Source organism: Microcebus murinus, chromosome 20 (assembly GCF_040939455.1).
Source record: "Microcebus murinus isolate Inina chromosome 20, M.murinus_Inina_mat1.0, whole genome shotgun sequence".
NCBI classification, from domain to species: domain Eukaryota; kingdom Metazoa; phylum Chordata; class Mammalia; order Primates; family Cheirogaleidae; genus Microcebus; species Microcebus murinus.
In genome coordinates, this window is record NC_134123.1 from 9151646 (window position 1) to 9179384 (window position 27739).

Consider the following 27739-nt stretch of genomic DNA (forward strand, 5'->3'; position numbering starts at 1 on the left):
ATGTGCACATGCACATGCACACACAATTAGTCATAAATTAAAAAAATCACAGGTTGGGCATAATCAAAATTTAAAATTTCTGCTCATCAACCACACCATTAAGGAAATTAAATGACAAGTCATTTCTGACAAGGCATTTGTTAACTGAAATACACAAGAACTCCTACAAATCAATCATAAGAAGAGAATCCAATAGTCAACAACTCAAAACAACAGGAATGGCCATGAACAAGTGAATTTATACATGAACAGTAGTGTTCTCATACAATGAAATACTGCTTGGCAGTATAAAGGAACACACTTCTGCATGAACTCTCAAAACCAGCAATTGGAGCAAAAAAAAGCCTGACACAAAAGAGTACCTACTCCATGATTCCATTTACAGAAAGTTCTAGAGGGGGTAAATTTAACCTATGATGATTGAAATAAGAAGAGTGACCACCTCCTAGAGAGGAATGACTGAGAAGGTGTATGAGGAACTTTCTGGGGTGATGGAAATGAAATGTTCCCTATCTTGATTGGTGTGCAGTCGTATGGGTGAATTCATGGATTAAAACTTATTGAAATATACATTTAAAATCAATCCATTCCATCTGTTGTATGTAAATTATACCTTGATTTTCTAAAAAGGAGTAAAAAAAAAAAAGTAAAAAAAACAACCCATCTTAATGGTAAGTGAAAGAAGGAAGTCACAATATGATTCCATTTATGTAACATTCAAAAACAGGCAAATTGAATCAGTATCTTTTTCACAGTGAAACTATTTTCTGCATGAATCAAAACACTGGTTGCCTTTAGAGAGGGGGAAATGGGATGGGGGGGAGCTAGAAGTATTTAACACTTAAAAATCTGTGCATATGTAATTTTGACAAAAATAGAGACTAAAAATAAAATCATACCATTTGCAGGTTGGTGATACTAGCTTCAACAGAGACTTGCTGACATTGATTTCAAATAGAAAATTACTTGCGATGGGTGAATCTGGCAGAAACTCAGTCCAGAAGACTGAGTCCATTTGCTGTTGGTTGTGTAATGTGGGCCACCTTGCCACCAGTCAAGCATAAAAGACAGTGGCGAAAACACTGGAAAAGTGTGCATTAAATTAGAGTGAGGGCGTAGAATTGTGACAGAAATCCGATCTGTACTCCCTAATTACAAAGTCTCATTTTCACCCAACTGACACAAATGTGAAGTCAAATTAAATGTTGTCTAATTAGCCAGCACACACAAAACTTCAAGACCAGTGACTGGGTTTTATTCAGCCGAATAAATGAAACTCGAGGACTTGTAAACTGTCTCCATCAACCCAGATCTGCCTTCTCAGCTGACTGCTACAAGGTTAGGCCATTTTGTTTTCACACATCTCTCCTTTCAGGGCTGTGCTTGTAATATTTACAGAAAAAGGCAATGCTGGTAAACAGTTTCACACAATGAGGTGTGGGAGTTGATAGGGTCCTATTCAAGCTCTGAACTCCCCCGATGAGCTGCCAGAAATTGTTTTGAATGGCCCAGCTGACAGGGTGATGACTGATAAAAGAAAAACAAACAGCTTGGGCAATTCATGAAAACACACAGCACCAAGACAACTCCAAGTGGCGAGTGACAGTTAAGATAATGGAATTTTGGAAGCTTTTCTTAAAGGGTCCTCTCTATACAATTATCCTGTTAATAGATTCCCCCTTAATGTAGCTGGGTCTTCAACTTCTTTCCATAGAAAAATATTTATTATGATCTCTGGCAGAGAAGTGCTGGCCTTGGACTTTTATACAATGGTGAGTTTTTCATACATTTTGCTCTTCCCAGAGTGAGATGGATTTTAGTGGAAGCTCATGTCTGCTATTTAAAGAAATAAAATATCCTATTTCCATTTCGATTACTGGAAACATTTTGAAGCGTTCCCCCCCACCACCCATTTCTTTTGTTTATAAACCATTTGCCACAAACTGTTGATTAAAAAATAAATATTGGTTTACACATTCAACTGCCAATATTTTAAAGGAGAACAATTTAAATGTGGTTGAAGTCAATTTCTAATTCACATAGCCTATTTTGGGTTCATTTCCTTAAATCAGGCGTGACCAAGCAAAAGACTATCAATTTGTCAACGTTTTGCCTTTGCACCCAATGGTTTTTCACGATATACCTTGTGATTTCTGTAACCATGGCCTATTTCTTAATTAATGTTTTAGAAAGCAGAAATGTGAAGACACATCTAACGTGTGTGTATAGATACACATAAATACCATCGTATCATGTGTCCAGAGAAAGAGAAGGATGGAAAGAGAGAAGAAAGCAGGCAGAAGAGAGTAGGCGGAGAGAAAAATGTTTGGGATTGTGTTGGAGCCTGTGGGGTCAAGCAGCTTGTTAGAAATGCAGAATCTCAACCAAGTCAGAATTTGCATTTTAACAAGGTCCCCAGGAGGTTTGTAGGCACTTCAAGGTTTTGAGAAGTTCTGTAATTTAGATGACTGATTCTCCTTAATCGTTTAAGTTTTATAGCTGTAAACACTTAACAAGTATGATTACCTAGGTTTTAGAAAAAGTTTAAAATTACATCATAAATTATTTGAAGGCTATCTCAAAGTAATTTCCTAAGTCTTCATTCAGATTTCTTATTTCCTCCTCCTCCCCCTGAAGAAATCTGAGAAAGTCTTTGAGCTCTACAAGATTTCTAGGGAGGTCCATCTCCTCCTCAGTCACTTTCCTTTTACCCCAAACATTCTTAGACTCATCAGCACATTTTTGAGCGCAAGGCATGGTGCTAGAGCCTGGATTTGTAAAATTTAATCACTGTAGTGAACCATAGGACATCTATAACAATAATAAAGACATTTTAAAAATCATATCTTGATTGTTGTATCAATTATTTAACTGCTACAAGAGTGGATAAGAGAGATGGGAGAATCCTTGGAAAGGTCCAGAGAACAGAAGTGGCCTTCACCCACCCACTACAGTCAGCAAAAATTTACAATTAGATGTTCATTCTTTTAGGTTTTGTGGTTGCTAGTATTTATATAGAGTCATCTTTAAACTTGAAGGGATCTTGAGATCTAATCCAACTCTCAACAAATGTCCTGGGTGTTTTCATAAATTTCAATACATATCAATTAAAAAATTTAACATGGTCCAAAATACTGTAAGCAAAGACAAAGGCTAAATCAGGAAAAATATTCACAATGCATTATTATGAGGGCTCGTTCTCTTAATTGACAAAGAGTTTATATAGTTCAGTTGGAAAAAGACACATCCAGTGGGAAAATGGGGCAAGGGTATGAATAGAAGGAAAAAATACAAATAGTGAAAAAACATACGAAATGGTGCTCAACCTCATTCACAATTAAAGACATACAAATCAAAACAACTATGACAAAATAAGTCTTACCCGTTATGTTGGCATAAATTAAAATATTTGATAATACCAACTGTGTGCAGAACTAGGCACTCTCATCCATTGTGTGTAAGATTATAGTGGTTCAACTGTTCAGACGGGCAATGTGGAAATATCTGTCAAAATTGCGAATGCACATACCCTTTGACCCAGCAATTCCATGCTAGGAATTTAACCCAGGAAAATACTTGCTAAAGTATCTAAACTGGATGGATAGGAATAGGCAGTGCAACATTGTCTGTAAATAGACATGTGGATGCAACCTCAAAAAGCATCATGCTTTTTGGCTGGACACTCCCTCCCAACCCACCCTGTGGCCGTGCAACAAACAAGGAAGATCACCTCGGCCATGCAAAGAATCAGCTAGACCAGCACGTGCTGGATACGGAACGATCTCTGGGATCTACCAGTTATTCAGAGATACGGAGAAGAAAAGCAGCGTTCAGAGCAGTGTACAACTTGATCTCTTGAGATTAAATAAAAATACACACACACACACACACACAGGTATGTGATTCATTTTTGTTTTTCGTGGAAATATAAGAACCAGCTAGTAGTGATTACCTTTGGGGAGAGAGACAGAGCAGTTAGCAGAAAGGGTAACAAGTGGAAAGAAAGCCTTTTAATTTTTATCACAGGTTTATCTCTATCTTTTGAATTTTCTAGAAATGTGGTGAGTGTATGTGTACGTGTATATATTGTGGGCAAGCAATGCCCTGGCTTTTGAAATCACAAGCCATTTTGTTTAATTCAGTCCCAGGTATACTAGCATTAGGGGAGACTCTTTGGAGTGAAATTATTCTCCGTGAGCTCATCTTCACCACCTTATCTCTGCAAGTGGGTGCATTTCCCAACCACAAAGTAGCGTGACCTCCCAAAGAACGGCTGTGTCATCGAGAGCCAGTGGTGACAACATTTTCAGATGTCTTGGAAACCTTTGAGAATCTGCTGAAAGTATAAGAAAAACTTAGCTGCACACAAAATTCTGGGTCCAATTTTGAGAGTTTTGCAGAACCCCTGAGATATAGCCATGGATTGATTGTATGGGCTCAATGTCCCAAGGGTAGGGATTAGCCGCCCTAGAGAATCAATGTCCCAAGGGTAGGGATTAGCCGCCCTAGGTTGGGTCAGAATGACACCAACTTTGTAATTTCATACACAGCTCTTTGCCTGGACTAGCTGGACTTCGAGACTCTGCCCAGGGGCTGCTCGTGTGGGAAGAGCTTCCTGAATGTCCCACACCCAACCCAGCTGCAGCACTCGACGCCTGTCTCTATGGACCACGGTGTCTATCATGCTGCGTCTTAATTGTTCGCTTGTCTGATTCACCATTAAGACGGTGCTCTGGCAGGGCAAGTTGCATACTTTATAGATCTTTTTTTTTTTCAACAACTGGAAACATTAAAAATAACCAAATGAATGAATACTCATTATAAATCACCAAATCTTTGCGAAGAACTACATAAAAAGTTGGCATAGCCCATTCTGGGCTGCAGAGCCCTCTTTCTGGTTCTAACATATAATCAGTATGATACCTTTCTTTTGGAATTGTGTAAACATTCTGGGGGAATTACAATTTTATCAGTCCAGGCCCACGTGGACCTTACGTATGATTTCTCTAGTCCAAGGTTCTGACTCTTCCCTTGACCCCACTGAGCCATTGGTCATAAGATGAATCCAGCCTGTGAGTGCGGACGGGTGGCTCAAATCGGAACATCTACTCTTTGGGAAAAGAAGAGTGGGTCATCTGGTCACCATCCTCCAAGCAGGTCACTACTTTTGCTTCCCAAGTTACTCATACCTGGTTTGGTTTTTAAAAAAAGAGTGGGGGATAAATACCATCTAGACATTCATTAATCCTGCCACCAACACTCTTCCTCTGGGGAGGAGTAAGAAGACTAAGAAAATAACTGTGTAATGTCCCATACTCTAGGGACATTAAATGTTGCATTCTGAACTTTAGCCCCACTCTATGTTCTAGCCAAAGAGATAGTAGTAGAAACGGTGCTTTATTGTCACACGTCTGAGTGGGGCTTGTAGGCCACCATCTACGAATGAAGTCACGACAGTTCACTTCTTCTCTCTCAGACTCAGTGTATTAGTCAGAAAGAAGGGGCTATGCTTCAGTAACAAATAAACCTCAAAACATCAGTGGTTAGATAAAATACGGGTTTCTTTTACTCACATGAAGTCCTCTGTGGATTGGGTGATTCTCCAGGGTGGCTTTCCTCCATGGGATGACTTAGCAGTCTGGGTTGCTTGTCTTTAGTGGCAATGCCAGCTCAACACATGAGGGAGAGAGAGTGTGGAGCACTCACACCCACTCTTCCAACTCAGTCTGGAAGCGGTGCACTCCATTGCATCCACTGCTGGCCAGAACTAGTTGCGTGGTCTCAAGCCAACCGTGATGGCACAGGGAAGTGCAGTCTTCCTGCGTGCCAAAGAAGAAACCCAAATGGGACTTGCACAGCACATAGAATTGTCTTTGCCACATTCAGTGTCCTTGTCTGTAAAGTGAGGACACTACCCACCTCGCCGTGTTGCTGCAAGGATTAAATGAAAATGCAAGTGAAGGGCACAGTGCACAGTAGACACCCAAGACATGGTAGAAATGGTGTCAATTATTCTCACTGAAGCCAGTTACTTAGTAACTCCCCATTTGTCGAGCCATCAGAGAGGCTTCTTAAACTGTGGGGACACCAGGCCTTGGAGGGGTGAAGCACTGCAACGTGTGAGCTAGCGTGCCCGTCAGCACCCCTATTTATCAGCGAGAGAAGACTCGGCCCTGGGATATGACACTCAGGAGCGCCTCGGGCTGTCACTGGGCAGTGGGAGCCAACTCAGAACGGCCTGGTCGCCACTGCTAGGCGGTCACATTCCAATGAGACACCTGCACAGAGGTGTATCCTACCTTCCCTGGACTCCACCAGCAGCCAAGGAAAGACAGGAAATTCCAACCACATGTATTGTTCTACACGTTCATGTATTGTTCTACATGAACCATAAACTCGACTTGACTTTTTTCATTGTGATGATAATAGAAGTGTCTATTGTTTTTTAAAAATAGTACATTCCTCTAATTTGTTTTGCTATCATTTGTATAACCCCCACATGATAAAGTTGCTCTTAGTTTGGTTAAATATGTTCAATCCAAGTATAATGTAAGAGTCAGATAATATATGATTAAATGTGATGTAATTAATCTTTAACTCCTGGGGTGCAGGGAGGAAGACAAAGAATTAAGAATATTACGTGGCAACTCTGGGAGTAGGTGATATAACCATGTCACATTCCTGTTTCCTGGTTTTCTGCCTGTATTGTCCCCGCCCTTTTAGCACTGTGCCTGCAAACACAGTGGTGCTTTCTCACTCCACCGTCCAATGCCACTTACCCCGTGGGACTCTACACGGGCAGCCCTGCACTGCCTTCTAGAATCTGATGCTCTAGAAATGTACTACCTACCACTGCCCACTATGCGTTTTTTTCAGTGACTGCAAAAGACGCACTGAAATAGGTTAATTTTGTATCTTCCCTTAAGCGTCTCATTAATGGCAAAAATACACCTTTTCAAGAGTTGTATATTTTCAGTTGCGACCTCCTACTAGGAATAATTTGTAATAAGAAAATACAAAGTTTGCCTTGCATGTTTATCAAAATAATTTATCTAATTTAGACCCTATATTTCAATTATTTTTTTCCAAATTAAAAATATACTTACAAAATAATAACCAAATATATAGATTATACAGTCACCTAAGAATAGATAAAGCATTTCTAATATTCCCTAATTCACTTGATTTTACCTCAATTTGTTCTTCAAAACAAATGCCCGGGAGAACAGAAGGGCTTGTTTGGAAAGGTAAGCCATGGGCCGCCGTTCCACATGGTGGACTCAGCAGAGCAGAGCGATTGCCTTTTCGTGGTGGACACGTGTGAAAATTACTTTTTAGGAAATAAAATCATCATCTCTACGTCTTTTAGGACTCTCCAGAAAATTATCTCAAAGCTACCGTGTCACCTAACTCCAGGGAAAACATGCTGGTACGCCCAGCACGTGTTAGAATCGGTGCTCCTGGTCCGATGCTAGCGTTGTGTCTCACTCATGACACACATTCAGCCAGTGAACTGAATCCCTTTCCACATCTTACACTGCCCTCTAACATGTGGCCAATGTAAAATGACATAACACGCTGAAAATTGTAATGTTTAAAACTGTGATTATATAGAGATCCAAGTAAGTAGCATCTAACAATACTTTCGAATGCTAAAATGAAATAACAATGGCTTTGTGCTATTCTGAAAATGCATCCTCCTCAGATAACAATAATCATATGTAATAAATAGTTACTACCCTACATTGCGTATCTATGTGCAGACACTGTTATAAGGACATCCCCCTGAAAGGCCCTAGAAGGCAGGTATTATGAATATTCTCATTTTATAAATGAGAAAACCAAGGGCCAGAGAGGTGAAGTAACCTGGGTGGGGTCACACAGCTGATAGGGGGCAGAAGCCCCTTTAGTAATTTTGCTATGTACACCTTCTTTGAAAGGAATCTGGACATTTCCATGGGCCTTTCTAAACTTTAAATTTTCTCTCTGACATGCACAGCTGAATAAGAAATGCAGAGCATAGGAATGGCATGCTAGGCTTGCTGTATAAATGAGCAAATAACTCAGCTTCTATGAACCTCTGTTTCATTATCTGTAAAATGGTGATAATGACAGTTACCCTCCCTGCAAAAATTGTTGGAGGCATTAACACCGTTAGGGGCTGTGTCGTGTCCCCCCACTCCCTCCCACCACCCAAACCAAAGGCACATGCTGAAGTCCTAACCCCGAGCACCGCAGAACGTGACTGTAGACTAGGTCGTGTTGCACACCGAGCCCCACGCTAGGCCTCGAGGGGCACGCTTAGCCCGTAATGCCCTACCCAGCTCGTTCCTACACTGGGGCTGCACCAGTGAGTCGGTGCTGCTGCGCCAGCCAGCTGGCCTCCCTCCCGCTGTGATGCCACCGGGGAAGCCACTCCAAGTGACTAACCATTAGCATTTACTGCCAAAGTGCCAACCCCAGTTGTCTAAAGAAAGGTGCTAAGAAGTTTAAGAATCTGGGCTTAATTGAGCCAAACAGCTTGACGCAGAGAAACCTCCAGCTCAGCTCTAGCCACTCTCTCTCCCAGGGGTGGCAAGGGGGAGAGAGACAGGGACAGAGACAGCGACAGAGAGAGGCTGACTCAAACCAAGCCCTGAACCACCTTTGCGCAAACTCAAAGGGCAGGTGCTCTGAGGTCCAGCCCCTTTCTGCCCAAGACCGCCGCCACCAAGTCGCACCCGAGCCCCAGAGTGATCGCTGCAGCGAGAACAGGAATAGGGTCCCGAATGTTCCAACCACATGATGCCCAGGGTGTCCAGCACAGCTCCTCACACGCAGTGACGTGCGGTAAATTCCTGTTGACTGACTACATTTTAAAATAAAAATCAGTCCATTATCATCCATTCAGTCTAGTAAATTATAATAACATCTTTATTAAGTTGATTGAATTATGTTGGCTCAATGCAGTCACCTATTCTACTGTGCTAAAAATTCTGCCAAGAGTTTGCAAATTATAAAAAAAAAAAAGTCAATTATTCTATGACTTGAAACGTTCAGCCAAAATGTAAAAGTAAAATAAGAATTATGTTGGTTTATTTTCAATAGAGAAAAACGATCTAGAAAATTTGGAAGTCCCTCTTTAGTTCTAGAGACTGTAACAGTCAAAAGAAAACAATTCGGCAGGCTAGACACCATTAAGGGTTCCCAGATCAGGGGGTGTCTAGCCGGCTTGTATTTATTCCAGCCTCATTCGTGACTTCCAGCCACGCACAGTGAGGGTTTGCAAATGGCATATTTCTTATGCCGTGCTGTGAGCGGCGCCTTCTCGGGCTGGCTTTGCCTGCCACCAGTACAGATGCTCCAAGTGACTGCTTTCTTCCTGGAAGATGCAAAGGGATGAGCTTTTATACATAGCAAGGGCTTCCTTAACGGATTCAGCATACTTAGTGCGTGGGATATACGGACCTTCTCAATCGAAATTATATTTAGTAATGCTTAAAAAAAAAAAAAAAAAAGGAAATGCAATCTAGGAAAATGCAATCTCTCATTCAAATATCAGGGTTTCTAGCACCTTATCTGAAGAGACCTCTCAGATTCCTCTGGCCTTCTGTCTCCTGTGTGGCTCTAATAACCAGAAAGCACAAAGACGGAAAATGAATTCAGGCAGCATAAGTCGTAACCCTCCCCCGTGTTCCGTTTGAAGTCAGAATGTGCTCCACGGGAGGTGAGGGCTGACTGTGGCTGCCAGCAAGCAGAAATGTTCGGCTACTTAACACTGGGCCACATGTGGCAGCTACGAAAACATCACCAGGATGTGAAATCTGTGTGCTTCAGTGGTATTTTCCCTGCCCTCAAACCCTTTCAGACCTCAGGAACTGTGGGAGCAGAGGAACTTGGGGGGTGGGGTGGGGGAGATTGACAATGGGGACTATACAGTAAATCTTAGAACCACGTCTTGCTGTTTTGATTCCACGTGGTTCTATGAGCCTGCAACCTTGGGCAGCTGGGGTGATGTATTTAGCACAAAGCCTGGCGACAGGAGATTTGGAAAGCTGACCACAGGAAGGCTAGGTGTCTCACATTAATTGTAAGTCAGAAATGCATGTCAGAGTAGGTCCCGGGGTGTCTTTCTCAGGCTAAGAACTGCATTTGTTTAAGTTACTCCGGAATATAGTTTCCTTTTTCCTGGAGACAAAGGGCTGTGTACGTTTGCCAAAAATAATTCAGGGGCCAGCTTTGGTGCTCCTCTTTGGCAGATGCTAGTCCTGCCGTTTCAGGCGAGGAATTCCCTGCCAGACGACAGCGCGCACCCTGCAAATGGTCGGTGGCTGGGAATGTTAGGCTCACGCTTTCTCCTCGCTGCCCAGTGGAGTGGAACCAGACAGATGACCTCCACGATGTGTTTGTCCTCTGAGATGTCATGACTCTAGCCGGTGACTCTGGGGTGCTGAAACGTGGAGGGAGAAAACGGTAGGACGTGGCTGGGCCAACAGAAGCTTTAGCGTCAGACGGGCCCGGGTCCAAGTTCTAGCTCTTTCATTCCCAAACACCATAAACTTGAATGACAACTCATATTCTCTGAGCCTTAGTTTCCCCACCTGGAAAAGTATAAATAATAGGGATAATCTACTCCCTTACAGGAATTAAATGAAATACTACGTGCTACACATGTAAATACATACATAAGCACATAGTAAATGCTCAATAAATGTGAGCTCCCATTATTAAAATTATGAATCAACTTGCTTTGTCCACAGAGAGTCCCTACATGGCCCCTTTTCTTGGAATTCCAGCTATTAATAGGTGCACAAATTCACAGTTGTACGCTGATTACAGGTAGGCAATTAAGAAATTTAGCCCCATTAGGTCCTTTGACTTAACATAGGTTAAGACCAAAAAAACAAACCTACTGTTTATTCTCCCTTTTGAGCCACTCACACCTGTCTGAGTCTCCACTCCTGAGTCTGTCCTTTGGGGCTGCCCTGTCTTCTCCACAGATGAGCATTTATTAGGCACCTGCTTGGTGCATATGTAGGACCCCAAGAACAGGGTAGAAACTGCATCTGAGGCATTACAAAGCAGCAGAAGAGAGAGGACATGCATGTAAACCGTGTGGATGACGGCCACAGCCATCAGGCCAGCCACCGGCCGGCAGCCCCGACCTCGCCCAGGAGGTCGTCAGGGAGGCTTAGAAACTACCTGTGTCTGAAGCCATCCAGGTCTTCCGCGTTCCCCTGTGCATTCTTTCTCTCTCTCCTTCTCCGGGAGGACTCAGATCAGGCAGAGGCTGTTTAGGGGAAAGATGATGAATTTGGGGGTGCCTTCCGCCTCCATCCCAGAAGTGAGGCTCGGTGGCACACAGTGGGGTGTGCATTCACAGCAAAGTGGCATGTTTTTAACACTAGGGAGCAGCGGTCCCCAAGCTGTTTGGCACCAGGGACTGGTCTCGTGGAAGACAATTTTTCCACGGGAGGTGATGGGAGCCCTGGGGAGGGGAGCGGCTGTAAATACAGATAAGGCTTCGCTTGCTCACCTGCTACTCACGCCCTGCTGTGTGCACCCCCCCACACACACACCTGCTTTCCTAAGTTTCATAGAAGACGATTTTTCCACGGACAGAGGGGTGGTGGTGGAGTTCCACAGCCGGGTCCGTGGCCCAGGGGTTGGGGACCACAGCCAGGAAACACTCAGAAAACAGGCATTTTCTCTGAGCCCAAGGACTGCCCTTGCTTCCTGAGCTCTGAAAGCCAGCGGGACGCAACCCAGACGCTTCGTCAGGATTTCACCCCAGTGAGATGATTTTCTCTGCACTAGTTCTCTTTTCCCTGGGCACATTCTTTCTTCTCCCACTCCTCATGCACCCCAAAACCACCTCCTCTGAGATGCTTCAGCTGTAAGGATTTCACAGCCCGTAAGTATAAAAATTTTCAAAGCAAAAAGTTCTGGAAAATGTCTTGTACTATTTGAAAAAATATATTTTTCTGGCAGAAATAAGCAAGCGTGGTAGATTTTCTCCTTAATATTGTGAGCTGCTAGTTTCAGCTGGGGGACAAAATAATCAAATTCTTCCATGGCGGCATGTAAGCAAGAAAGAAGTCGTCGACTGGTCAGACATTCAAGCAATTTCTAAAAGGTAGAAGGAAGATGGGGTCATCTCATAAACCTATATGCATTTAATCTCCTGTCTTTCCTAAAGACCCCCCAAAAGTTATTGCACAGAAATACAAAAAGAGTACAAGTACATAGAGAAAACAAAATGAATAAGATATTCCTGTATAAAAGATATAAAAATAATTTTAAAAGCAACCAAAACCATTCTAGAAGGCAGAAAGTGGGTAGAAAACTGACAAATTGGCTTTAAAGAGAGAAGCCAGAATCTAAATTCTGCAGAAGGATGCAATGATGAGAATAAAGCCCATGGTACCTACAGGCTCAGAAACTGGGGGAGCCAGGTATTGGGTAAAGGGGGGCCAGGTAATGAGGGCTAACAGTAAGAAGGGCTGAAAGTCCATGTATAGAGCAAACTCCCAGATCTCCACCCTCCTCCTATGCAACTAAATTGGAGGCTCCAGACAGCAGCTAAGTGATGCCTCTCAAATAGGACATTAGAAAGTTCAACTCCTGAGACCCAAACCTAGAGAAAGAGAGTCTTCCAGATTGAGAAGTTTGAAGGGCCCCCTGAGCCAAGATTGGCTTGTCCCCTGATTATATGCCAGTGAAATTCATCCAGCCTCCAAAAATGGACTCAGAGCCTCTAACCAGCTTTTTAGTAGTAGCTTTAACTTAAATATTATAGCTAATGGCCACAAGACATTTGAGGAGATATTCCAACATAAAAGAGAAAGACTAAACAAACAGAAAAACGGGATCTGAAGGAAGCTGAAACCATGCAGAGCACAAAAGACAATCGTATTTAAAATTATATTATTAGAGAAGGAGAATGTACTGTATCTATGAAACAAGAACAGGCTATTACAAAACAGGAACCATCAAGGTATAAGACAGAGCTTTGAAAAAGTGTGATACTGACAGTACAGAAATTTTCAGATGTAAATATACTTATTTAGAAATCTATGGAAGGATGTGCTCCATGAAAATGATAAGAAAGAGAAAGACATAAAACTAAGAAAATAGGGAGTCAAACACATTAAAACATGAAAAATAAGTTTCAATATGACAGCCAGGTAGCAAAGCAAGAAAGTAATCAATCCAAACTGGAGAAGGAGAAAAATAAGTTTCCTAGAGAGAGTTCCTTAGAAAAGAAAAACCAAATACCTAAAAGAGAATTGATTAATTATCATCTGATACATATAACTGTTTAGAAAATATTGATAGCCTATAATGGGATTTGATGGAGCACACGGGACAAAGCAAATATAAAAACAAAGCCTCTCCCTTTTCCCTCACCCTTCTTGTCTGAAGCGGACAAGAAACCCAGAAGGTCACTCTCTGACTTTTCCCTCCCTTCTCCCTTGAAAACTCTTATGTGACAGGTATCCTACCCTACAGCCAGCAGGAAGGAATGTCACGCAGGGATGTTAAGAGGAATCAGAACAAACAGGCCTTGCTAAATTCTCCCCAGTTTATAACCAGTAGACCACACACTTTCATCCTCCAATCATTAATACTTCTGCAAGGTCTATCTACTCTCCATCAAACCTAAGCCTAAAAATACACAGATTTCCCTGTTTCTTTGGGCCTTCTTTCTGAAGGATCTGTGTCATATAAAACTTACATTAAGGCCGGGCGCGGTGGCTCACGCCTGTAATCCTAGCTCTCTGGGAGGCCGAGGCGGGTGGATTGCTCGAGGTCAGGAGTTCGAAACCAGCCTGAGCAAGAGCGAGACCCCGTCTCTACTATAAATAGAAAGAAATTAATTGGCCAACTAATACATATAGAAAAAAAAGCCGGGCATGGTGGCGCATGCCTGTAGTCCCAGCTACTTGGGAGGCTGAGGCAGGAGGATTGCTTGAGCCAGGAGTTTGAGGTTGCTGTGAGCTAGGCTGACGCCACGGCACTCACTCTAGCCTGGGCAACAAAGTGAGACTCTGTCTCAAAAAAAAAAAAAAAAAAAAAAAAAAAACTTACATTAAATCATTTTCTGAGCTTTTCTTTTGTTAATCTTTCTTTTGTTATAAAAGTCTTAGCCATGAATCTCACCATGGGAGAGGAAAAGGTATTACTTTTTCTCCCATACAAATAAAAATGAGATCAAACTTTTCTTTAAATGAAAAGACGAATAAAATAAAACTCTGGCAAGTATGACCAAAAAAGTGGAGAAACCAGATTAAACCACATTTGGATGAAGAGAGTAGATACAGATACAGAGAAGACTTTTAAATGAAAATATTATGTAGACCTCTATAATGATAAATTGAAAATCTAAGTGAAATGGACCATTTTAAGAAAATACAAAATATTTAGAAAAGAATTCAAATTTACTCCCCCTCTTCTCCCAAAACAAAGCACATATTCATTAATTCAATAAATATTTATTAACTATTATTGTTTATCATGAGGAATCAAGATTAGAAAAATATTATCCCTTCCCCTAAATTAATCGATAAATTCAACGTATTTCCAATCAAAACCCTAAAGGAATGTTAAAATGAAATTTGCAAACTGACTCTAATATTCATCTGAAAAAGTAAGTGTGTAAGAAGTTAAAGTTATTTTTGAAAAAAGAAATACTTGCCTTAATAAATACTAAAAGACATTATAAAAATGTCTGCTGAGTCACAATTCTACAAAGACATTTCCCATCCCCCCCAAGGCCCCCACACCAAAGAAAACCTTGCTCAGAGTTGTTTCCATCAGGAGGGCACCCGGAGCTGGATAGAGAGGGGAGTCGAAAATGGGGAGAAGAATTCTTACTTTCCAAATTGTATTGGTTTTTTATTGCTGTTGTGGCAAAGTACCACAAACTGGGCAGTTTAAGCAACATCAATTTATTTTATGTTTCTGGTTAGAAGTCTGAACTGGGTTTCACTGGGCAAAACTCAAGGTGTCAGTAGAGCTCTGTTCTTTTCTGGGGGACTCTAGAGGAGTGTCTGCCTTCTTGCCTTCCCCAGTGGCTAGGGGCCGCCCACATTCCTCGGCTTGCGGTCCACTCCCTCTGCCGCAAAGCAAGCAACGCCCAGTTGAGTCTTTCCCGCAGCGGATCACTCCGACACTGAGCCTTCTGCCTGTCTCTTCTACGTTTCAGAGCCCTTGAGATTACACTGGACTCGCCTGCATAATCTAGGATGATCTTCCTATTTTAAAGTCATCAGATTGGGGACTTCAATTCCATCCTGCAAGCTTCATTCCCCTTTGTTGTATAATTCACAGGTTCTGGGATAAGGCTCTGGACATCTCTAGAAGATCATTATTCTGTCTACTACAACTTTACGCTTTTCTAAACTATTTGTTTTGTTAACTTATATATATATATATATATTACTTTTAAAATTTAAGGCTGAGTACCTGATAGTGAGCAATTACAAAATGTTAAAAAGACTTAAATTTACTTTTATCTTATAATGACAAAAAGTGTGATGCTTCAGGATTAGACAAATGGAATAGTCCAAAAGAACTAGGATCCAGAGACAGATACAGGGGGAATATAGCATTAGACAAAGATCATATTTCAAGCCATAGAGGAAAAAGAATGGACAATTTACATGAGGAAACTGTATGTTACTGGAAATAAAAGGCTTGATCTTTATGTCACACAGCATACCCAAACAAATCCCACATGGATTAAGATCAAAACATCCAAAAAATTAAAAGTAGTAGAAAAAGATGTAGGAAAATATACTTGTTATCTCAGGGTGGTGAAAGGCTTCTTATACCCCAATCCATAAAGCAAAACTTGTTAATATTAAAATAACAAAGTAAAAAATATGAGCAATAGGCTGAGAAAAAATATTTGATAAGTATAACAAAGAGTCAGTGGCCATAATCAATAAAGATTTTTTTTTTTTTTTTTTTGTAATTTGGTGAGACAACACTGTAGGAAAATGAGTAAAAGATATAAACAGGTCAATTTTCAAAAGAAGAAATGCAATAGCAAGACATATGTGAAAACACATTCACACTCACTAATAAGGAAAGGCAAATTAAAAGAAAAAGAAGAAAGCAAGGAAACTCTGTAGGCACACCGTATTAGTCAAGAGCTCAGAGTGTTAGGGTGTGCCAAACCTTCTTGGTTTGAAGCCTGGCTCTACTGATTACTCATTGTGTGGCCTTGGGCAAGTTAAATGTTCTATGCCTCAGTTTCCCTATGTGAAAAAGAGGGATAATAATACATTTTAACTCTTTATATTGGAAAGATGGAATGAGTTAATATAGGTAGTGATTTGAATAATGACAGAGTAATCAGTCAATAAATATTTTGTCATGACATGTACACAGAGAGGTACACACGAGGGCTGCAAACACACACTTATTACACTCAGAAGGTCACTGTAGTAAAAACTGGATATGACTTTAAATGACACCAATGGGAAATAGATAAATTTTATACCTCTAAAATATGGAATAAAAATTAGTATGAAAAACAATGAGTATGATCTTGGGCACTAATATAGGAAGATGTCTATGATAAATTAAGGAGGAAATAAAGCAAGTCACAGACTGCTATGGAATAATCCAAATTATGTTTTTAACATATGCTATATGTAATATATGCATATAATATACCCATATGTGCACATGCATCAAATGCACAGAAAATGTTATGAAAGGACTCCTTCAAATTGTCAGCAAAGGTACCAGGCAGGGAAGTAGTAGAGTATCAAAAGATGAGTTTGTCAAATAAACTACATTTTTCCTTTTTCTCTTTACTTTTAAAGCAAGCATATATTGTTTTAAAAATTACAAAAAGTGAAACAGAAAAGGAGTCATAATCAGAATAAATTCTCAAAATCTAATACAGGGACAATGATAAGCAAAAGAAAATTATAAAATCAATTTACCCTACAACTTTGTGTTTTCTTCAGAGAACGTCAGTTTAGCTATGAGGTTTTCAAATACTTTATACATGGGCTAAAAAATGTCAAAGTCATATATCTTTCAAGGATAAAAATTCTAGAATAGATAGTCCCCAATAATTGTTTCCGTTGTACATAATATTTTGTAAGTTTTACATCTCTAGGAAAGTAATGTTTGCAAACTCAAACCATGGACCTTAAATATCACTTGAGTGACATAAACAAATTAAAATAAGGCCAATCTAAGCCAATTGTGTTGATCAACCTGATCCCCTCTGAAAACGAGAAATGAAGTCAAATACCCTTTAATACTATTTATTAGTTGAGTAATATAATACATTTTGACAAGTTGAACAGTTGTAACAGGCGGTGGTTAAAGTCTCTGCAGGGCCTGTTTAGAATAAAAACAGCAGTGAGAGACAGCTCTATAACTGGGTTTTAAGAACAGCTCAGCCATCAACTGTATCCTAACCAAGTACTTTTATCCAGTTAATTTACAGAGTGAATCCCTTAGGGTCTCTAGCCGTCTACCACTGCAGCTCATTAGAGCCCAATGGCCAACTTTTCTCATTGTAGCACTGAAAGCATTTATGCTTAAAATGTAATTAAACTTAAAACAAACAAGATCTTTATTCCCTGACAGTCCCGCTATTTTTAAATTGACAGAGGCATGAACTTATATAGGATTATTTAGAAAGCACTATACATTTCAGCCACTTATGGCAAGACATTTGCCCAACTGTTCATCCTGCATGCAATTAGAAATCTAAATACTTGGGTAACGGGTTTCTGTTGGGAATTAAACTTGCAGATCTCTTACAAACGAGTAATGTGGTAAGACTTGCTGTCCAATGAGGTGTCTTATTGAAATATCCCAGGCCGTTCCACTTGTCACAGCTGTCGTTTCAGCCTCCTGCACTCACAGTGTATAGCTTTCATTACGAAAATAGAAATTTGTGTCCTAAGTGCTGTTACATTACTAATGCTAAATATTTAATTCCCTGGGGTTCCAATTATGGTTGAGCACTGGCAACACTGATTCCACTTTTTAATAACAACTGTAAAAGCAATTTGAGCATTTTTCAATTAATTAAATACATAGTGAACGAGTAACCTCTTGTCATTTTGCCCTCCAGGACCTGAGCTAATTGGTGTAGAATAAAATGTTTTGAAAATTAACTGATACTCTGGTCTGCACACTGTTATGCCATTAAATTACAGTTTGCAAAATGAAGTTTGTCTTCTAATAGTTACACGCAATGTAGTCTACAGATGTGAGAAAGTACCTGCGTTTTATGTACTTTACCGTGCCGCTAATTAGAGCCAAGTTTAAAGTCAAGTGTGCTTCCTCTAAACACCAGTCAGTATCAATAATACTGTGCATTGTTCACGGACGAATGCAACAAATTTCAACAGAAGAAAGTTTCCCAGCTTTCATTTATGTGTTTTCACAATTTCGCTTAAACATTTTGAAAGTCTGCTCTTAAGAATTGCTATCATTAATTCTACAGAAAATTAATCGCACAGAAAAATTATCACACAGAAAAGTTCAAAAATAAATTTTTAGATTTTTTTTCATAAGAGAAAAATTCTAAATCCAACGTCTGGCAAAGACCTTCTTCCATTTTAAACACTTTGTTGCGGTTTCTTGTTTCACCATAGAACAATGTCATCAATAAGCTCCAAACTGGTGTTTCAGCCGAAAAGGATGAATCATAAAAGCAGATGCCATTTTACTCACATTTTAAAATGAACCTTTTTCTGAAGTACAATGAAATCTGATTAAAGAGACCATCTCCTTGTAGAAAAACGTCTCTGACAGGTGTTCTTCCAGCTCGGAGTCTTGATTGGCCATAATCTAAAATCCATGCTCAGAAAGGGAATGCCTTCTCAGCAGCTGTCTGACTAACAGAAATGATCCCCTAAACAGGTTTCACTGAATTAGGAATCTCAGCAGAAGCATCGTGGCTCATGGAGGAAGACACAGAAAGTGAAATTAATCACTCTGGGAGAGAGGGGCAAAAATAACAGGGAAAATTTAATCACTTCCATACCAATCTTTAGGGTTTAAAACTTTAATATTTCTAAGATTTTAGTAACATCTCTGAGAAATGAATTTTAATTATAGGATTAACTTGATAGCACCCGTGAGTTAATATAAATAGATCAGCCTAAATTTCTGTTTTTTTTTTTTTTTTTTTATTAAACTAAACTATATAATGAGAACATTTTAGATTTCTGAGGTTCAGCTGACTTCTCTGGAAGCAATCTAGTCCATCAGCAAATACATACACCCACATATAAATAAAAATATATGTAAATTGGTTTAAGGTTTATTTAAATATTAATCTGCATAGAATGTAACATCTTAATAGACTTTGTAAAACACTGTCTTAATATGTCCTCTCATTAACAATTCTTAAAACAAGCCATACATTTTAAATCCAGTTACACAAATTATTTTTGCCAAAGACCATTTACTTTTTCTAGCCCAGAGAACATTTTAAAATCTAAAGGTAAAAATAAAGGAAACTTGTGCTTTGTATACAAGTGGCAGCCACTTTTGTATTAAGAAATGGATCAGAATTTATTTCAAAACACTTATGTACTAGTTTTGAACAATAATAATTTTATTAACTGACTAATATGTGGCCAAAATACAACTAGAAATAATAATACCTAGTCCTTTAAAAACACTGGACAATTAATTAAAGCGACTATATTTAGTACCAGGGTCCCCAATTAGTGCGCCAGTTGGAGTTGGTTGTCACATGGGCGTCTCCACCCAGCTCTGGTGGCAGCAGGCTGACAGCTAGCTGAAGATGATGAGATATCGTGCCCGCAGGATCACATGCCCATCAAGCGCCCCTCCTCTCTCTCTGGGTGACCTGACACTCCATGCTCTCATTGGGGTTGGCAGCCCAATCTACACAGTCAGAACTAAGTCTCGCCTATTACCAATATTGAGTACTTAGGACCAGTGGGAAAACCCTACTGACCTTGGGAGCAGAAGATCTGACCCAAAAGCTGACAATGCTAACAGTGCTGTGACTTTGGATGAGTCATTTGACACCTCTGCACCTCTGGTTTCCTGGCTCTGCCATGGCGGACAATATAATCCCCCTCGTTGTTGTTCTGAAGATCCAACGAGAAGAGACGACGAAGACCTTAGAGAAGCTGTAAAGCAACGTGGAAATGTAAGAAACCCAAGGCTTCCAGTCTGACATGCACCTACCAGTGCCAAACAAAGCATTTTTCACTGTTACTGTGCAAAGTACCTAAGGTGAGAAATGTATGTAACACGTCCATTAAAAAGTGCCACAACAAAAAGAAAAAAGTTAGAATCATTATGGAGTTGTAGTTTTGACTACAAATGCTTTTTAGAGATTTTTTTTTTAGAATTAAGGCTTTAGCTTTAGTCCCAATAAATTACAAGCCAAAAGAGCATATGTTTAAGGTTTATAAAATAAGAGGAAAAGGAAGCAATAGGAAAACAGAGAGGGGAATTAGCAGAATACGATCACAACATAGGCATCGCTTAATAAACTCTAAACTTAAAAAGAAGGCTGTTTAAATTTTTCTTTCTTTTCCAAAGTGTGTTCAAACTCTCCCCCCGCTCTGTGAAGCAGGGGGGGACGTTGATGTGAGGAGTTAGAGCAGCTCTCCCTCGTTTTACCAGCCAGTTGCTAAAACACACAGAGAAAGAACCAAGACGAGAGCTGCTTGCAAGTTAATTCACAACTGTGGTATCTGGCCGGCTTTCTCCAGCTGTCTACACCCTAACAAGCACCATCACCTGGCCTCCAAGTCCACAGAAGCATAAAAGAAGCAACTGCAAGGGCAGAGGGAAGAGACCACAGGAAAGGTCGATGAGAAATGCAGTGGACAGCAATCAAAGAAACCAAAATGTTTTAAGAAATGGCAATGAGAAAAACAGAAAACAAACAAAACAAAAAGACCCAAAACAAGACAAAAAGCCTGAGTCCCTTAATGAGAACTGAATTATATAGCCCAATTCTTACTGATGGCCATGAGTCATAATCAAAGTTAAATGAGCCTTGATATATTGCTTTCAAGATCAAAGGGAAAGGTATAATCCATTTTAGGGAGATTTCCATCACAAATTGTTAATGTTAATTCTTAAAACTTGGCTATCTTGAATAACCCAGTCCCTGAGGGTTCTAGATTATCATGTTTTTACTGTAGTTAGATAGTTTTATGGTTAATGTACTGTGGTATAAATAAATATAGCTTAGCCTAAGCATAGCCACTGAAAATATGTGTGGCATAAAATGACAAATCTAATAGATCAATAACCAAACACGCAGTAAATAATTCAAGTATAAAAATATATAACATTACAACAAACTAAGATAAACTAGTCCTCTTCAAAATTGACAATACAGTTTTGCAAAATGGAGTTCTAAAATGAAAAACCAAATGTCTAAAGATAAACAGTGAGAAGGAGATATAAAATCATTACCTTACATACCCTACACTCATATGAACAGAGGCTGTAGGAAAACAAACCTACCTTATGTATCTGTGTGATGCTCAAGTAATATTCTGCACGATTCTTAATTGGATTTACAACCTCAAGACATAGTAGCTACTCAGCAAACTACTGTTGAACTGAAATGTAATTTACCAGTTGTTTGGATGTCACACAAGTAAGAGATGAGAGATATCAGGAATATCACAAACTCTCCTTGGGAGTGTCTAGAGATCTGAAACATAAGGAAAGTGAAAGAGAAGAATTTAACATTTTAAAGGAAACTGACCCACCGAAGACTACAATGCACACATTAACCTTGACCACATCTGGGGGGAAAGCTGCTGGGTGAGTAAATGTCTCATTCTGATTAGTTTTTCAGAATAGGGGACTGTGGCTAATCTAAAGACACTCAAAATAGTGCCCGGAGGTGGCAAGCACAAAGTCACAGTCCCAGCCTCAACAGCTCTCCTGGCACCAGCTTCACTACCTGACGGTCCCATTCAATTGGGCCCACAAAGCATGTCCTGATTGGTGGCTTTAGGGGAACAGGGTATCAGGTGACCTCTATGGAGCCTCTTGGGGACAGAAGGAGGTGAAAAAAGGCTCTATGTATTGTTCACAAGCCTCCCTTACCTCCCTCCTTGGTGCTGATTATGTTGGTTTTAGGGACGCCACCGTTTTAGATTTTTAATTTGCATGGCTATTTGATTTGAGCATTTTATAGACTATATCACCATAGAAGCAGGCATGCTTGTGTTTAATGTGTACTGGCTTAATTTAGGCATTGCCATACTGTCTACCACTCTATTAAGTCAAAGATGTCAGTAACTTTTGTATTTTTTCCACTAGGCTATGAATCAGGGACAGGATAACCACACCCTAGACACGGGTATCCTTGAAGACTCCAGCCTCACCCCAGCTCCTGACCAGCTACACTCTTTGCTCCGGGTCCAACATTCATGCAGCCCACCAACACACAGAGCGCTGCTGGCGTTACAAAATCACTTTATGGCAAGGCTTGAATCACCAAATAGATTCATAGTAAGAACCTCATGTGTCTATCTCAGAACGACCCGTGTTCAAGATTTTATGAACACTTACATATGGTTAGCACGTGCCCTACATCTTCCACTCCACTGGTGAAGGGCATTTCAGGCCTCTGCAACTGATTGGCAAGTAGAGGCAGATTAGTCTTTGTTTATGATCTTTTGAGAAATAAAAGATCTGGGACATTTGAAACTCCAAAGGCAAACCTAGTGAGGTCTCTGAAAGGCTGTTCAGAGACAGGGTAGAAGAAGGGGGATATACTCTCTCTTCTAGAATAGGGGTGGGCAAACGGAATCCAGCCTGTGGACTATTTTTATAAATGTTATTGGACCACTTTTATAAAAGTGTCATTGGAACAGTCACAGTCACTTGTCTATGGCTGCCTTTGCAATGCAATGACAAAGTAGTTGTGCCAGAGATTGTCTGGGCCATGAAGCCCAAAATATTCACTATCTGGCTTTTCATAGAAGTTGCCAACCCCTATTTTAGAGTGTCTCTCCCTGAGAAGTGTGGGAATCCCAGCAAAGCTGCCTCCGTCCTGGAAGGCTGTCCCCCCACCCCCTTAAATAGCCTCTTCCCTACCTACCCTTCTGTCCCCTGCCCCAGTCCTGAGACGCCCAGGTGCTGGCTCCAGTGTTATTTGGCAGTGACTCCTGCCTAAATGCCTAAAACTCTCCCCCTTTCCGGTTGTGAAATGCCCATGAAGGCTGCACCCCATGAATTGCTGGAGGTGTGGGTGAATCTGTGAATTCCCTGTCTGGCTCCACACTCACTGTTCAGAGACAGGGCAGAAGGGGGGATATCCTCTCTCTTTTAGAACGGCTTGCAGCCTGTTTTTGAAAATGTTACTGGAATTCATTTGTACAAGTGTCATTGGAACACAGCCACACCCTCTTGTCCATGGCTGCTTTTGCACTGCAATGACACAGTAGTTGCCGGAGAGATAACTCAACACTGACTGAGCACCCAGGCCCTGCCTGTGCATCTGAACTCAAGTGCAGGAAAGCCCCAGTGAGGAAGATATTAAAGGGTGTGTGGCATTTCACCAGAAAAGGGAAGGGGGAAGGCCACCAAACGGAAGAACTGGCCGACGCCCAGGTGGCGTGGCGCTGGCTGTGCCTGCTAGGGTCTACCCTAGGAAACCAGCCATGGGGAGAGAGGGTGTACGGGCTGGAGGATGGGAAACCAAGTCCACCAAGTGCGAGGTCAGGTGGCGAGAGCCCTTGTGAATGTTGCTGCAAAGTTGAGAAGTGAGAGGCGAGAGGGTGTCTCTAAAGGCTTTAAGCAAGGGCATGAAAGGATCGGATCCCATTTGAGGAAGATCACTCTCAGGGCAGGGTCGAGGTGGATGGGGTGGGGGTGTCTGTGCTCTCCCCTAGGCTGCTCTACCCTCTCCACCACGCCCCCTCAGAGACTCCTCATCATTCTTTCCTACGCACCCATGCAGTTCAACCTTTGCCTCCGGCTCTTCGGGTACCTTCTAGACAACTGCAAAAATGGTTCCCACCCCTAATCGCCACTTTCTGAACTGCCTCCTGATCCCATGCTTCTTCTTTTATCTGTAGTGAAGGACCAAATGTTTTGTTTGTAATTTCTGATCTGCTTAGAAAGGTATTTTTATAAAATACAAAATCGTACACTTGAGTGTCTTGACAATGTCAAAGTGCCATACACGTCTGCAAATGCTTTCTCTCATTTTGTGCATTTATCTGGTCACAGGTCAATAAAAAGTGCTTTGGACTTTGAGTTTCCAGTCTGTCATGTAAAGAGCTTGGATGTTACCACTTCATCTTAACAAGGAAAAGCTGAACAAACTGAAAAGTCAACAACTTTCCTTTGATCTGTAAGAGGGAGGTCACAAGACAAACTGCTGTCCCTCTAATTGGAGAGACACACAGGTAGACATAGAAAACAACTTCCCACAAAACCCTCTGCAGGAACCAGGGTTAGGGTAGGAAAACCTGAATTGTAATTGACCAATGGCCAGAGACTCAGTGTGCACAAACCCTCCAGTTAAAAACACCAGGAGGACCCAGTCATGGACGCCTACAGGTTGTCTTAGTGAATATTGTAGAAAAATCCCTCCCATGCTTCTGGCTGGGGGTTAGGGTGAGGAAGTAACTATTGTAAAATATTCCAGAGCATTCTATTCTTCTTAAGAAGATCTGCCTTCAAGAGAAACTACTGAACCAAAGCGTAACCTAGTGGGGTATTATCAGAGCCCAGCTGGCTTGAGGGAAGTGAAATATCCAATTTCCACCCCCTCTAGACTTCCACAAGGGACAAGGAAACTATCCAACCTCAGCCCACTCTAGTCATCCTGTCCCGTCTATGAGGGGGGACTAAGAAACATGGCAAGTTCACAGACGCACAGACTCACCAAAAGAGGAGACCTGCTCACAGGTGTGTAGAAAGCTTCCCCTCCCCCACCACTCACCACCACAGTACAGGCTACTTACAGCAGTTCCTTTATGCAGAACATCATTCTCAGCTACCAGAGTACAATTACAAGGCACACGAAAGGGCAGAAAAACACAGTTTGATGCAACAGAGTTAGCATCAGAACCAGACTCAGATATGGCAAAAATGTTGGAAATATCAGATTGGAAATTTAAAACAACTGTGATTGTTATGGCTTGTTTTTGTCCCCTCTAAAACTCTTGTGTTGGAAACTTAATCCCGAAGGCAACAATGGGGAGAGTAGGCCCAAGTGGAAGTGTTTAGGTCATGAGGCCCCACCATCATAAGTGGATTAATGCCACTATAGAAAGGGCTCGCAGGAGTAGGTTCTCTCTTTTTGCTCATCTGCCATGTGACAACACAGTGTTCATCCCTGTTTGCCCTTCTGCCTTCTGCCTTGTGAGGACAGAGCAAGAAGCCTTCACCAGACACCAGATGCTGGCGCCTTGATCTTGGACTTCCCAGCCTCCAGAACTGTGAGAAATAAATTTCTCTTCTTTATAAATTACCCAGTCTGTGGTATTGTGTTAGAGTAGCACAAACAGACTAAGACGATGATGAAGATGCTAATAGTTATAATGGATAAAGTAGAGAGCGTGGGAGGACAGATGGGAAATGTAAGCAGAGATATGGAAATTCTCACACAGAATCAAAAAGAAATGCTAGAGATCAAAAACACTGCAATAGAAATGAAGAATGCATCTGATGGGCTCATGAATAGATGGAGGAAAGAATCTCTGAGCTTGAATATATCTCAATCAAAACTGCCAAAACTGAAAAGTAAAGAGAAAAATGTCTGAAAAAAATAGAACAGAATTTCCAAGAGCTGTGGGATAACTACAAAAGGCTGTAGCTATGTGTAATGAGAATACTCAAAAGAGAAGAAACAGAGAAAGGAACACACCAAAAAAAATTTGAAGCCATAATCATTGAGAATTTTCCCAAATTGATGTCAGGTAACAAACTACAAATCCAAGAAGTTCAGAGAACACCAAGCAGAATTGATGCCAAAAAAACTCTACTGCTAGGCATATCATATGCAAATTATAGAAAATCAAAGATAAAGAAAAAACCTTGAAAGAATCCAGAGGAAAAAACACTTTACCTACAGAGGAGTTAAGATAAGAATTACATCTGACTTTTCAGAAACCATGCAAGCAAGCAGAGAGTAGGGTGAAATATTTGAAGTGTTAAGAAGAAAAGAATCCCACCAACATAGAATCCTATACCCTGCAAAGTAACCCTTCAAAAGTGAAGGAGAAATAAATACTTTCTCAGACAAACAAAACTTGAGGAAATGTGTTACAAATAAACCTATCTTGTAGGAAATTGTTTTAAAAAAACTCTTTAGAGAGAAGGAAAATTATGTAAGTCAGAAACTTGGATCTACATAAAGAAAGGAAGAAAGCAGAGAAGGAATAAATGAAGGAAAAATAAAAATATCTATTTTTCTTATTCGTAATTGATTTAACAGATAATAGGTTGTTCAAAATAATGCTAGCAACAATTGTATTTTATTATGTATGCTTCCTTTATATGCTTATGTTTAAGTAAAACTAATGACAGCAATGATATAAGGAATAGGATGGAGGAATTAAGATTATTTTGTTATTAAAAGGTAATCACACTATCTGTCAATCAGTACATTTTTATTTGAAAGAAGACTTGGATTGATTATAAATGTATATTGTAAACTCTAGGGCAACCAGTAAAAAAACATAAAAAAAAAAAGTATAAGTGATATGGTAGGAAAGAAGAGAAAATGGAAACATGTAAAATGCATAGTTAAAACCACAAAAGGCAGAAAAAGAGTAGAAGATAAAAATAGAAAAAAAGAACAATGGCAATAAATAGAAAACAGTAACAACTATGGTACCTATTAATCCAACTATATCAATAGTCAGTCTAGGCATCAATGGTCTAAATGTACCAATTAAAAGAGACTGTATGCCGGGCGGTGGCTCACGCCTGTAATCCTAGCACTCTGGGAGGCTGAGGCGGGCGGATTGCTCGAGGTCAGGAGTTCGAAACCAGCCTGAGCGAGACCGCGTCTCTACTATAAGTAGAAAGAAATTAATTGGCCAACTAATATATATAGAAAAAATTAGCCGGGCATGGTGGCGCATGCCTGTAGTCCCAGCTACTCGGGAGGCTGAGGCAGAAGGATCGCTTGAGCCCAGGAGTTTGAGGTTGCTGTGAGCTAGGCTGACGCCACGGCACTCACTCTAGCCTGGGCAACAAAGTGAGACTCTGTCTCAAAAAAAAAAAAGAAAAAGAGAGAGACTGTAAGAGAGTGGATCAAAAAACAAGACCTAACTATATATTTTCTATCAGAAATCCATTTTAAATACAAACACACATGCAGATTAAAAGTTAGTGGTAGAGAAAGCCATACCATGCTAACACTAATCAAAACAAAGTAGAAGTAGCTACATTAATTTCAGACAGAGCAGATTTTGGAGCAAGGAAAGTTATCGGTGATAAAGAGGAACATTATAGAGTAATAAAGGTGTCAATTCTCCAAGACATAATAATACTTAATGTGTAAGTACTTAATGAAAGAGTGTCAAAAATACATGAGGCAAAAACTGATAGAACTACAAGGAGAAACAAATGAATCCACTGTTATAGTTGGAGACTTCAATACTCCTATATCAGAAATGGGCAGATCCAGCAGGCAGAAAATCAGTAAGGACAAAGTTGAACTCAACAGCATCATCAATCAACTGTATATAACTGACATCTATAAACTATTTCAGTAACAGAAGAATACATTCTTTTT

The 27739-nt window shown here is 40.5% G+C and overlaps 1 long non-coding RNA gene across 1 annotated transcript in view; it reads right to left on the minus strand.

Annotated features, from left to right (window-relative positions):
* Positions 1-26700, minus strand: part of LOC105875517 (uncharacterized) — a 32715-nt gene extending 6015 nt beyond the window's left edge. Inside the window, exons 1-5 of the long non-coding RNA XR_012913673.1 lie at positions 23937-26700; positions 21490-21682; positions 19955-20132; positions 18697-18960; positions 5574-5819 (exon numbers count right to left, since the gene is read on the minus strand). This is a non-coding gene — a long non-coding RNA (uncharacterized LOC105875517). The remainder of the gene's footprint in view (positions 1-5573; positions 5820-18696; positions 18961-19954; positions 20133-21489; positions 21683-23936) is intronic.
* Between the last annotated feature and the right edge of the window lie 1039 nt (positions 26701-27739).